At 43.6% G+C, this 14,131-nt stretch overlaps 1 long non-coding RNA gene across 2 annotated transcripts in view; it reads left to right on the forward strand.

Moving 5' to 3' along the window:
• The first annotated feature begins 656 nt into the window (after nucleotides 1-656).
• The window catches only part of LOC121582899, a 51,786-nt gene continuing 38,311 nt past the window's right edge, over nucleotides 657-14,131 (forward strand). For both annotated transcript variants that reach the window (XR_006003416.2, XR_006003417.2), the window contains exon 1: nucleotides 657-761. This is a non-coding gene — a long non-coding RNA (uncharacterized LOC121582899). The remainder of the gene's footprint in view (nucleotides 762-14,131) is intronic.

The following is a 14,131-nucleotide window of genomic DNA, read 5'->3' on the forward strand; positions in this document are numbered from 1 at the left end:
ATCTTGATTATTGTCCAGTCGTGTGGTCGAGTGCTGCAAGGAAAGATCTAGTTAAGCTGCAGCTGGCCCAGAACAGAGCGGCACGTCTTGCTCTTCATTGTAATCAGAGGGCTGATATAAATATTATGCATGCCAGTCTCTCTTGGCTAAGAGTTGAGGAGAGACTGACTGCATCACTTTTTTAAAGAAACATTAATGTGTTGAAAATCTCCTAATTGTTTGCATAGTCAACTTACACACAGCTCTGACACACACACTTACCCCACCAGACATGCCACCAGGGGTCTTTTCACAGTCCCCAAATCCAGATCAAATTCAAGAAAGTGTACAGTATTATATAGAGCCATTATTGTACGTAACTCTGTTCCATCTCATATTGCTCAAATGAACAGCAAACCTGGTTTAAAAAAACTGATAATGCAACACCTCACGGCAAAACGCCGTTCCCCTATTTGACCTAGATAGTTTGTGTGTATGTATTGATATGTAGGATACGTATTGATGTAGTTCTGTCCTTGAGCTGTTCTTTTACGTTTACATTTACGTCATTTAGCAGACGCTCTTATGCAGAGCGACTTACTGTTCTTGTCTATTAATGTTCTGTATTATGTCATGTTTCATGTTTTGTGTGGACCCCAGGAAGAGTAGCTGCTGCTTTTGCAACAGCTAATGAGGATCCTAATAAAATAAAATAAAATATTTTTTTAAATAGACCGTTTCGTCAACATGAAATAGAGCAGAATGGCATTGGCATTTCTAGGGTGAGTCAACATGTTTTTGCTACTTGCACGCACACACACACACACACACACACACACACACACACACACACACACACACACACACACACATCAGAACCATGGACAACCACAACATATTTAGCTTACGTTGATTGGACTAAATTGTTTTTTGTTTAGTTTTAGTTGTCACTATTAGACTAAGCATAAGTGATTTGATGATGTTGAAATGTTGAAGTTGAAATGGTGCTGGAATAGTGGAGGCAACTCCTGTTTTCTTTGTGACTTGCAGTAACTCTCCGTGGTTCTAAGTCAATAGTTGTTTAGTAGTCCGAAAATGTCGGAAACATTAACTTGCTTGACCATGCTGTAGGTCATGTAACTGTTTGTTACATGCAATATGCTTTGTGGATTTCAGCGGACAAGGGTTGCTCTCCGGTTTTGTGATGAAACAAAGGTGTGGTTGAATTTATTCTGCCACTGTGTCTTCTTACTGTCTCGGCCTTAGGCATATATCACGATCGCAAGGCATATGAACTAACAGGTTATAGAGCAAACAACGCAATTATCACAAAATAAGTTGTAACATGGCTTTTTTTAAGGCTTCGCTTCCCTAGTGATTATACCCACTCACCGCTACTGAACATGACGCCTATTGAGTTGATTACGAAGAGTTATTATGGCAAGTTATCAATATAAATCAGGGGTTCCCAAACCTTTTTGGCCCACGACAATGTTTACTTTTTTAATTGGGGATATGACAGGCTATTACAAATTAGTCTGACCATACTTTTGACAGTATGGTTTGAAGTGACTGTAATGCATCAGAAAGGTATTAGGAAGTTCAGAAGATCATCAGGCAATAATTTTTTTTGATCTTCTGTGTAGAAAAGAACATCATCACTAACTACGTTTCCATCCACAGTTTTTATGCGATTAAAGTCATGTCATATAAGAAAAGAACAGCACAGCTGTGATTGAAACAGGACGTTTCGGTACAATTTTATAAATGCCGACAGATAATTTGTTCGTTCGACATTGTGGGATCTTTTTGTGTCGGTAAAATTAATTATGTGAGAAATGGGGGTGCGAACGCCTTTATGCAAAAATATTGATATAATAACCATCATACCGAAGTAAACTTGGAGTCACAGCAATGATATGGTGTGTGGTCCTTCCACTACAACTCCTCGGGAAAGCATGCAGTTTATTGGCTACAGATGAAATAAGTTACGATGAACATCACACGGTGGTGAAAGTGTAAGGTGATGAGCTTGATGCTCCTTTCCAATAAATTTCGAGGGTCTTATTCTGGTGACATGATGATCGATGCTTGGCTGCTGTTTGACAAATAAAAATGATCTTGCTCTTTTTTCCATAATAATCTCATCATGTAGGCTATACCTGCGCTGTATCTGCGGGCTGTTGGCTAGAGTGCAAGTGCCAATACCAGAGTGGGCACATTCGCTATATAAGGCACATTTTGTTGTGACAAATCTATCTGTAGAGTTGTCATTGCATTTTTTATTCGCTACATGGGAATTGAACCACAAAAGTCATTTTTATGTACACTAGATCATCATGCACAGACTTTTATCTGCAATAATAAAATTTGATGGAAACACATATTTTATGAAGATTTTAGAATATTCGCATGACAATCTCCAATTGGATTGAAACCTAGCTATTGATGTTCTTTTAACCCCATTTCCCGCTTTTTCCTTCTGATTTAGTGCCTGGTCTTCACCACTCTGTTCTAATGAGTCCTGCATGGCTTGTGGGCATTGTAAAGGGAAACAGAAGACACATACAGTATGTGTTCCTGCGAGTCATATCTTTCAGTGATGGGGTCATATTTAAAACGTTCAAAAGATAGAGTCACATTTGTAGGGAGAAAACAGAAACTGCTCTGTTTATTACAACCGCATCTAGCGGCTACCGGAGGTTCCTGATGTAACCCCAGTTCTATGAACCAAGCACGTTTTTAATTTTTGGGGCTGCAGTTGGCTATATCAGTATGTTAATACAGGACTGTTACAGGCCCAGTGCACTACTTTTGTGAAAAAATCACATTTTCCAATAAATATATACAGTATATATTTGTATTATTAAAACATTTTCATTCTAATTTTTCAGGGGGTGTTTCAGCACCCTCAGCACCCCTACTGGCGGCACCAAGTAAAACTGTCCACTGTAGGCAGGATTATAGATCAGGTTACAGTTCTCACCCTGTTCTTTCATGTTGCATTCAGTTTCACCGCTTAATCCAGATATTCTGAGATGAACACTGACATACATGGATTAGTGTCATGATTGACATGGCATAAGCAAGGGTTATTAGACTTAAAGTCATTAGACAGATTTACCAAAATGTCTTTCCATTTGCTCAATCCCATGTTGCCATATTTAGTTCCGCTTACAAAAATATGCTGTTTATATGTGTTATTGCCTGTGGCTGCTGTCTTCTCCCAGTGTTGACAATTCTGCCTAGTTAATTAGTTAATTAGAGACTTGGCTTGTCACTAACCAGCCTCACTCTCATTACCCTTTTGGTAATGGATCCTAGATTAGAAAATAAAAATCCAGTCACATTCCACAATGGTGACTCTTGTAATTAGCTCATTATCCTCTATTGCAGTCACCCTGGATGCAGTGCAATTTAGTTCATTGCCATCATACAATTTGACCATTTTATTTATTTATTTAGGGTAAGCAAATGAATAAGCTAACGCTTGCAATTGCTCCGCTCAAAATAAATTAACTTCATAGAGCGGTGTATAATTGAATTCCAACTATGGGCATGCTGAATAATCAGGTTTGGAAATGGACATTGCTTCGACAGGTTTGTGAAACGGCATGACATAAAATGGTACTCCCTAGAATTAAAATAGAAGGTACAGTGTAGTACAACCATTGATTGAATACTCTGACAAGAATGAAGTATAGTTAGTGCCAAACATTTTGGGGCAACTGTTTGCACTTCTTATCATTCCCACACAGTGGGCAAAGTAAGTAGGTGAGATGTGACAGTGAATCTAAAACAAGTTCATAATACTGCAATTACACAGTGTGCATCCCATTTCCGTGCTGTTTACTTTAAATCTACAATATAATGGCTACCTTCTCATACATCATTGTACGTTTTGAGATAGCCTGGTAGAGGTTTTTGGGGTAATAGTGTGTGTTTAGAAAATGTCATGTTTTTAATGCATTTCTAAACAATTTCATTTCAAATGGGGGTATTATTTCTATAGAAAACAATATCATTTACATGTAAGGCAATAATGTTAGGAAAATAGGATATCAAACTTTGAAAGGTGTTCTCTAAGTAATGCTTTGTAAATCTGCCCCATATAAATAAAATGTTTATTGCTGTCATGTTCGTTCAAGGACGGGTCAGACCAAGGCGCAGCGTGATATGCGTACATGTTTATTTAACTTATAAACACAAAACAACAAACCAAGTCCAAAGGTTGAACACACAACAAACCTTACACGGAACAAGATCCCACAACTAAACAGTGCCAATCGGCTGCCTAAGTATGATCCCCAATCAGAGACAACGAGCGACAGCTGCCTCTGATTGGGAACCACACCGGCCAACATAGATCTATACATAGATACACCACATAGAATATACACAACCAAGAATATACACACCCTGACTCAACATATACGAGTCCCCTGAGTCAGGGCGTGACAGTACCCCCCCAAAAGACTCCGACCGCACAACCTTCACCTAACAGGGTAGGGGCCGGGCGTGACGACCTCTTACTCTCCGCCTCCCTGTTGCGCCCCTGGTCTGGACCTCGGCGCGCTGCTTCCCCTCTCCTTCCTCCCACTATACTCCAGGCCCTGTCTGGACCCTGGTATGGGAGACCCCGAACCTGGAGAGGGGCTGACGTCTGGGTCTGGACTGGAGCCGCTGACTGGAGCTGGACCAGACGACGGTGGAGCGGGCTGCTCAGACTCCGGACTGGAGCCGCTGACCGGAGCTGGACTGGGCACCGGTGGAGCGAACTGCTCTGGATCCGGAGTGGAGTCGCTGACCGGAGCTGGATCAGGCACCGGTGGAGCGAACTGCTCTGGCTCTGGAGTGGAGCCGCTGAGCGGAGCTGGATCAGGCACCGGTGGAGCGGATTACTCTGGCTCCGGAGTGGAGCCGCTGACCGGAGCTGGACTTGACCCCGGTGGAGCGGATTGCTCTGGCTCCGGAGTGGAGCAGCTGACCGGAGCTGGATCGGGCACCGGTGGAGCGGACTGCTCTGGCTCCGGAGTGGAGCAGCTGACCGGAGCTGGACTAGACCCCGGTGGAGCGGATTGCTCTGGCTCCGGAGTGGAGCAGCTGACCAGAGCTGGATCAGGCACCGGTGGAGCGGACTGCTCTGGCTCCTGAGTGGAGCCGCTGACCGGTGCCGGACCAGGCACCGGTGGAACGGGCACGGGCCGTGCCGGACTGGGAACACGCACCACAGGCTTGGTGCGAGGAGCAGGAACAGGCCGGACTGGCGACGCGCACCACTGGCTTGGTGCGAGGAGCAGGAACAGGCCGGGCCGGACCGGACTGGCGATGCGCACCACTGGCTTGGTGCGAGGAGCAGGAACAGGCCGGGCCGGACTGGCGACGCGCACCACTGGCTTGGTGCGAGGAGCAGGAACAGGCCGGGCTGGACTGGCGACGCGCACCACTGTCTTGGTGCGAGGAGCAGGAACAGGCCGGGCCGGACTGGGAACACGCACCACTGGCATGGTGCAGGGAGCAGGAACGGGCCGGGCCGGACTGGCGACGCGCACCACTGGCTTGGTGCGAGGAGCAGGAACAGGCCGGGCCGGACTGGCGACGCGCACCACTGGCTTGGTGCGAGGAGCAGGAACAGGCCGGGCTGGACTGGCGACGCGCACCACTGTCTTGGTGCGAGGAGCAGGAACAGGCCGGGCCGGACTGGGAACACGCACCACTGGCATGGTGCAGGGAGCAGGAACGGGCCGGGCCGGACTGGCGACGCGCACCACTGGCTTGGTGCGAGGAGCAGGAACAGGCCGGGCCGGACTGGCGACGCGCACCACTGGCTTGGTGCGAGGAGCAGGAACAGGCTGGGCCGGACTGGCGACGTGCACCACTGGCTTGGTGCGAGGAGCAGGAACAGGCCGGGCCGGACTGGTGACGCGCACCACTGGCTTGGTGCGAGGAGCAGGAACAGGCCGGGCCGGACTGGGAACACGCACCACTGGCTTGGTGCGGGGAGCAGGAACGGGCCGGGCCGGACTGGGAACATGCACCACTGGCTTGGTGCAGGGAGCAGGAACGGGCCGGGCCGGACTGGCGTCGCGCACCACTGGCTTGGTGCGAGGAGCAGGAACAGGCCGGGCCGGACAGGTGACGCGCACCACTGGCTTGGTGCGAGGAGCAGGAACAGGCCGGGCCGGACTGGGAACACGCACCACTGGCTTGGTGCGGGGAGCAGGAACGGGCCGGGCCGGACTGGGAACATGCACCACTGGCTTGGTGCAGGGAGCAGGAACGGGCCGGGCCGGACTGGCGTCGCGCACCACTGGCTTGGTGCGAGGAACGGGCCGGGCCGGACTGGGAACACGCACCACAGGCTTGGCGCGAGGAGCAGGAACAGGCCGGGCCGGACTGGCGACGCGCACCACTGGCTTGGTTTGAGGAGCAGGAACGGGCCGGACCGGACTGGGAACACGCATCACTGGCTTGGTGCGAGGAGCAGGAACGGGCCGGGCCGGACTGGCGACACGCACCACTGGCTTGGTGCGGGGAGCAGGAACGGGCCGGACCGGACTGGCGACACGCACCACTGCCTTGGTGCGAGGAGCAGGACTGGGTTCCTTTATTAACCCCCGCTCCTTCTGCTGTCTAACCAGGTCCTCTCGCCGTGCCTCTACTTCCTCCTTCTCCCTACGCGCCTCCTGCAGTGCCTCCTCCTGAATGGCTCTCTCCCGCTCTATACTATCTAACAGCCCCCGTAATATGGTGGCCTCCTCTCTTACCCGGCACTCCTCCCGTTAGGACTCCTCCGGGAGCCCCCACGAGTTAGGGAACAGAAACTCGTCGTCGTCGTCATCCTCCGACTCCTCAGTATAATACTGTTCCCACTCCTCTTGGTGTAGGGACCCAATCTGGAAACCAACCGGGTGCAGTGGTCGGGGCTCTTCTCTCTCGCTCCCCAACCACACCTTTAGCCCCCCCAAATTGTTTTATTGGGGCTGCTTCTCGGGCTTCCTCCTCGGCCGGCTTCTGTGTTGCCGTTGCTCCTCTCCTGCCTGGGCTTCCCCAGGGTCCTTCTCTTCCTCCTGCCCAGGGTCCTTCTCCCGCAAATATCTCCTCCCATTCCCCACCTGTGTCCAGGGTGTACGGTCCTCCTCGGCACGCTGCTTGGTCCGTGTTTGGTGGGATCTTCTGTCACGTTCGTTCAAGGATGGGTCAGACCAAGGCGCAGCGTGATATGCGTACATGTTTATTTAACTTTTAAACACACAACAAAACAACAAACCAAACGAAACGTGAAGTCCAAAGGTTGAACACACAACAAACCTTACACGGAACAAGATCCCACAACTAAACAGTGCCAATCGGCTGCCTAAGTATGATCCCCAATCAGAGACAACGAGCGACAGCTGCCTCTGATTGGGGACCACACCGGCCAACATAGATCTATATATACTAGATACACCACATATAATATACACAACCAAGAATATACACACCCTGACTCAACATATACGAGTCCCCTGAGTCAGGGCGTGACAATTGCATTAGTCTTTGAGAAAGTCATACAGGCCTGACTGCTGTCACAAAGATTTGTCTCCCCCTAAAAACACATTTGCAGTTATAGTTCAAAGAGAGCTCTTTCATTTAATCAAGTCCTTTTTTATATCATTGGAAAAATTAAAAAATGTACTATATTCACTCACAGATGTATGACCTTGCAATTCAAACAATTTGTCATGTCATGGCAGCTCTGATTCAAATAGGAGTAATAACAAGTCAATTATAAAAAGTATTAATCAACTAAATAGGCAAACTGAACATTATGATGGATAGGGAGAAGATTAAATTACTGGTCAAGTTTAAAGTCTGGCTGTGTGGTGTTAAAGTGTTAAAAATGTTTAACTTTTTGAACCCAGTTCTGCCTTCATGGCAGCTAAAAAAGTGATTTAGTGTTATCATATAAAGCAGGGGTATTCAACTCTTACCCTATGCCTTCCGGAGCCTGTTGGTTTTCTGTTCTACCTGATAATGAATTGCACCCACCTGGTGTCCCAGGTCTAAATCAGTCCCTGATTAGAGGTGAACAATGGAAATGCGCAGTTGGAACTGGCTTCGAGGCCCAGAGTTGAGTTTGATGGATATAAAGAATAGGGAACGGATTCAATTAACAAAGTCTGTGAAGTAGTAAAAATGTGTTACAATACTATTTGAACCCAGGTATTGCCTTATGGTGGAGATTAACATTTTCATTTTAGCAGAAACTCTTATCCAGAGCGACTTACAGGAGCAATTAGGGTTAAGTGCCTTGCACGTCAACAGATTTTTCACTTAGTCGGCTTGGGGATTCTAACCAGCAACCTTTCGGTTACTGGCTCAACACTCTTAACTGCTAGGCTACCTGCTTAAGTGTTCTCTGAAGTGTTAACAAAGTGTATCCAAGGTGAAAGTGGCTCTGAAAGTTTTGGACATTAATGGGTTTTACTCCCTGCTGAGTTAATACAAATATTAAAAATATTACCGTCCCATGGGATGTCTAATATCTCTGTCAAGGACAAATTCTGACAAACAAGCTCAAGATGAGACCATTAAGGTTGCATGAATGAAACATTTACATTTACATTTTAGTCATTTAGCAGACGCTCTTATCCAGAGCGACTTACAGTTAGTGAATGCATACATTATTATTTTATTTTTTGTCCTACCCCCTGTGGGAATCAAACCCACAACCCTGGCGTTACAAACGCCATGCTCTATCAACTGAGCTACATCCCTGCCGGCCATTCCCTCCCCTACCCTGGACGATGCTGGGCCAATTGCGCGCCGCCCCATGGGTCTCCCGGTCGCGCCGGCTACGACACAGCCTGGATTCGAACCAGGATCTCTAGTGGCACAGCTACCACTGCGCCACTCAATATCAATAAAAAATGTCATCCATTATGGGTTGTAGTGCACACATTATTACTAAACACTGCTTAATTGCCCAATTTTTTATGAAAGCCCAACATATCACCAAATGTGTGTAAAAACATGTATAATATCCTTGGAAATGGAAAACATGCTAAAATGATGGTCTATAATGTAGAGCAGGGTTCTTCAATTCCGGTCCTGGAGGGCCGAAACACTTCTGTTTTTTATTTCTACCTGGTAGTTAATTGCACTCACCTGGTGTCCCAGGTCTGAATTAGCCCCTGATTAGAAGGAGAGGATGAAAAACAGAGGTGTTTCGGCCCTCCAGGACCGGAATTGAAGAACCCTGGTGTAGAGCTAAATATAGGTAGCAATACATGTATGTCAGTGATGTGCGGTGAGGTCGGACGCTGGGAAGGCACTGGCTATTATCAAAGCGTGATTTACTCACATAAACCTTGATGAAGCCCAAGTTCACCATACAACAGATAGCTCCAACAACTATAGTGACATAGGCTATTAAAAACCTCGAGTCCCACGGTCACGCCGGTGTGATTTAGTGCTTCTAACTCATTTTAAACATTGCCACCTCTGATGGTGGCATATTTCATATCATTTGACATAATGACATACTGCTCAACTCAGCCCAGCCAAAGACCGCTGTAGCAGCCACAGTAACAACCGGATTCAAAACTTAGGATTTATGAATTAAAATTATTATACAAAATTCTTGCTAGCAATAGAATGTTATTTATATGGGGGATACAATCTTCCCAGCTCTGCAGATTTTGCTGAGAAGAGACAGAATCATTAGATCATTTGTTTTGGTACTGTCCATTTGTAGCTTGTTTCTGGTCACAGGTCCAAGAATGGCTGAAGGATTGCAATATTTACCTGGGGCTAACCCTGCAGATAGCACTACTGGGTGATCTGAAAAGTAACAGTCAATCAATCAATAATATAATAATACTACTAATATTCAATTTACACTCTGTAGAAACAATGAGAATAGAAGGGTTCAGAACTTTTGTGAAACATCACAGTACAGTTGAAAAATATATGGCAAATAGAGATAGATGGGAAGTGTTGAATGGAGCTGAAGGATGGGACTAATAACAACTAACAACAACTAATAACAACAAGATAACTAATGTAAAGCATACTGTGTCCATAATAGGTATATAGGTTATAGGTTGAGAGCTTTTGTGAAAGAGCACAGTTAGAAAGATATGGCATATAGAAGCAAACCGGATGGATATCATGAAAATGATCAGAGAGGTTGAGGGTAGAAGAAGTTCAGGAGTAACAACAAACAAAATATAATTATTGTAAAATGGACTGTGTCCATAAAATAGTATGTATAAGCTGGAAGTAGAGGCCTAAGCGTTGTTGTTCACTATTTTACTCAAATTAGGGAAGGGGTGGTGGGGTTGGAAAGTAATAAAGGGAAATATATATTTTTCCAAGGATATATATATATATATATATAGATATATATATATATATTTGCGAGAAAAAAACAACATATGGGTGATTGGAAGTGATGCAGACAATTACATTGATGGAAGTTACAATCTATCTGCAATATTAAAGTTGATCTACCCCTAAAAAAAAATGAATAAGATAAAAATATAAAAATGTAAATAAGATTTTTTTAAATACAACCAATAGGTGGTACTAAAATACTATATAGCTTTTAACAATTGATTTACAATTCTTCCAATGCACTGCACACGCAAACACACACACACACATATTAATATTATAAACACACACACACACACATATACAGTATAATAAATAAGGTTGTAATGACATTTCCATAGCAAATGAAAATGACAGACAATTCTGTTCAAAACTGTAAAAAAAAAGTGTCTCATCAAAACGAAATTCTAGCTTGTTAATTCAAATGCATCAAAGAGACGTTTTCTATTCCCATGTTCATTCAACAGTAGCCTAACCCACAAATTGCAAAGGAAAATGGATTCAGGCCTACTTTTACTTGTAAATGAAGCCCATTCGATTGTCCTTCAGGGTGAACCTTTCGGTGACAGGGATCATAGAACGTGTCTACCTCTTATCTCCAGGCATCCACAACTTTCATTGTGTCATTGATACGTGCACAGCAGAACCCCATGTCCATTATTTTATTCTGCAGAACACAAAAGAGTGCATCAGTTTCACAGAAAGTCTCCCAATAGACCATCAGCAGAAAGCCGGTTGATGCCTTTAACAGCCAGGTATCATATCCAGAGGCCATCAGCAGTGTGTCGTTGTCCCGATCTGATGATTTTCTGTCCCTTCCTCTGATGATGGTCAGGAAGCGCAAGTGTTGGTCTCCCTCTCTGAATTATACCAAGCTTTCCTTGGAAATCCAACCTGTAAAATAGTTTGAGGTGCAGTATAGTGTCCATTGCTAGATACTGTAGCTTCGTTCAGTTCAAGGGATGCGAGCGCCAAATGATGTAGACGCCCAAATGTGCAGAGCTTACCCCAGGCTTACCCACACAACATGTTTAGGCAATAAGCATGCGCAAAATATGAAATCGTCTCAATGAAACAAATAAAGCTAGGCAAAGCAGTGAGGCCTATGCTGACCCTGTCCATCAACAGTGACTGCAGTCAGGAACAGCTGTGCGTGTCAATGATTTGAATGGATGGGAAGGAAGGCCTGGTGCCTTTCCTGAGGTTTTGATGCAGTTTTAGCAAATATTTAGATTTTGAGCATAAAAACCATCAGAATCATTGAGAGAAAACATTAGTTAACAAAAATGAATTACAATGTTTTATATAATTGTATTTTTTATGTGGCTTTTCATAACAGTTTTTAAAATTATCATTATTAGATTATCACACTGCCTACCCTGACTGCACGGCAGTTTTATGTTGAAAAAGCACATGCCAATTATTTTCTTGATGAATACCTTATTGCACAGCATGACCTTTCATACAATAAATGACTTATATTTGATTTTAAAATTTTTTTAATGATTAAATGTTTTTACACTTTCATCCATTCATTTTCCTTCATATTCACAAAAAGGTTGAATTTAGTGGTTCAAATCTACTACAGAATTAATTTAACATCAATATTTAATATCTTCAATTAACAGACTCCATTGAGTTATGCAGAGTTCTCTTTAAAGCGTGTAATCGCAAAATGTAATTGGGGTCCAGAATATACTAACCATCTCTATCAATGTTTTATCATATGAAAGAAATTGAACACATCCACCTCTTTGGATTGGTTCTCATCAGGCACGTGCACAGATAGGGCTCTACTGTGCAGAGCACATGCCCCTTCCAGTCTCCAAAGTGCACTTTTCGGTGGTGGTATAATTTCCCCAAAAATGTATTTAAAAATATATTTTTTTGTTGTTGTTCTGAACCCACTGCCCGCAAGTCGTCGTTAAATTCTCACCTATGCTTCAGAACCAAAATGTTGTGCGTAATGATTTTTGACCAATGACCAATCATCAGCATTGGCGGACAAAGGCGGTAGGGGTTCAGTCAGCGTTTCCCAAGGCAGTGTTTTCCCCAAACTTTCCCAAAGCATTTCCCAAACTCTCAGGAACACGAATGTGTCTTCTGTTTCCCTCAAGCCGGGCAGGACTTATAAGAACAGAGTGGACAAGACCAGGCACTAAATCAGACTGGGGGAAAAATAACATAATCAATGATGATGTTCTTTTCTACACAGAATATTATACCAAATTATTGCCTGATGATCTTCAAAACTTCCCAATACCTTCCTAGTGCATTTCAGTCACTTCAAACAATACTTACTTCAGATTGAAATGCTGTCAAAGGTACTGATGATGTCTTATTCTGGTCGCAAACGTTTTTTAAAACATATTTTTACTGACCAGAATATGGCGTCTTTTTCTGACCACCATACAACCAGTTGGTCATAATTGTGACCTCTATCTGACCAGCTCATCATAATTCTGACCACTATATTATGTGCTATATTATGTAGCCTACTGGTCATAGTTAAGACCTCATTATAACCTGGTAATGACCACCTGACTACAGCTTATTACCTATTTTACAAAGTATTGCAGAGGAAAGATTTGGACATTGAAAACATTGTTCATTACATTTCTATTTGTTTCCATAGTCACCAATTAAAGTTGAAATCTGCAGCGTATTCTTACATTTAAAATAGATCAAGCAATGGCAAAAACAAATCTACATCACCATTTGTTGCACATCTGCATGCAGTAATTGTCTCATAATTCACCCACAGACATTACATGCATAGAACGACTGGGACAAAGAGTATATAAAGTCAGATTGTTTTTTATTAACGATTAATAAGAGTGGTGTGATTGTTCAAATCTGCTATGAAGAGAATCAGCGCATTGCAACTTTATCAATTTGAGATTTTAAAAGAAAACTAGAAAATGACATTCCTGAAGAACCTTTGTGGACTCAGCTGGCTCAAACTAATTCCATGGTACTAGTTGAAGATGTTTGTGGCAGTTATAGCTTAGAGATGTCTTTAAAAAATAGCAACTTGTTTATATACATACTTTGCGTCCTCCTCCACCACGGCGGTCAGGGGAATATTTTAGGACTTTCAAGAAGGCCCGCAACACATCAACCTCCTGAGTTTTCTGTCTTTTCATTACGCTTACTGTAAACATAAAAAGAGAATACAATTAATTCACAATTGGCATAATGTGGATATGCAGGACAAGACAGAACTACTAAAAATGTCTCATTGTCTATGTCAAACGTCTCAACTGCTCACATTTACTTACCAACTACAATGGAGCACACACGAGTGTTAGCAAAGGCATTTTCATATTGAAGTGGGACATTAATTCATTGATCATCAATCTGAAATATTTTAAGAGGATATGAAAATTAGACAGTAGTTGGATAATGAAATGTTTTAACTCATCTCTAAATGGTAAAGTTTTGTTTAATCCTAATACATGTTGTAATATTCAAACAACTTTATATAAATACACCGCTCCATAATCCTGAGGACATTGTTCCAGACAAAGGTTCCACCAAGAAAGGTAAATGCAAAAATTGAAGTATGTGTAAAGAGGCATTAAAGAGACAAAATATTATATTTTTCAAAAGTTTTGTGTCTGTCATTTCATTCCTGCAACATACATTGTTAGAAATGGGTGTAATTGGCTAATCTCTTCCTCTGCTCTGCAACTGCGCACATGTGAGTTTGAAGGAGCGACAGGGAAAATGAGCTAGAGAAAAATCTGAGAAACTTTACATGACTCACGAA

The sequence above is a fragment of the Coregonus clupeaformis genome, chromosome 9, assembly GCF_020615455.1.
Source record: "Coregonus clupeaformis isolate EN_2021a chromosome 9, ASM2061545v1, whole genome shotgun sequence".
Classification (NCBI taxonomy): Eukaryota; Metazoa; Chordata; class Actinopteri; order Salmoniformes; family Salmonidae; genus Coregonus; species Coregonus clupeaformis.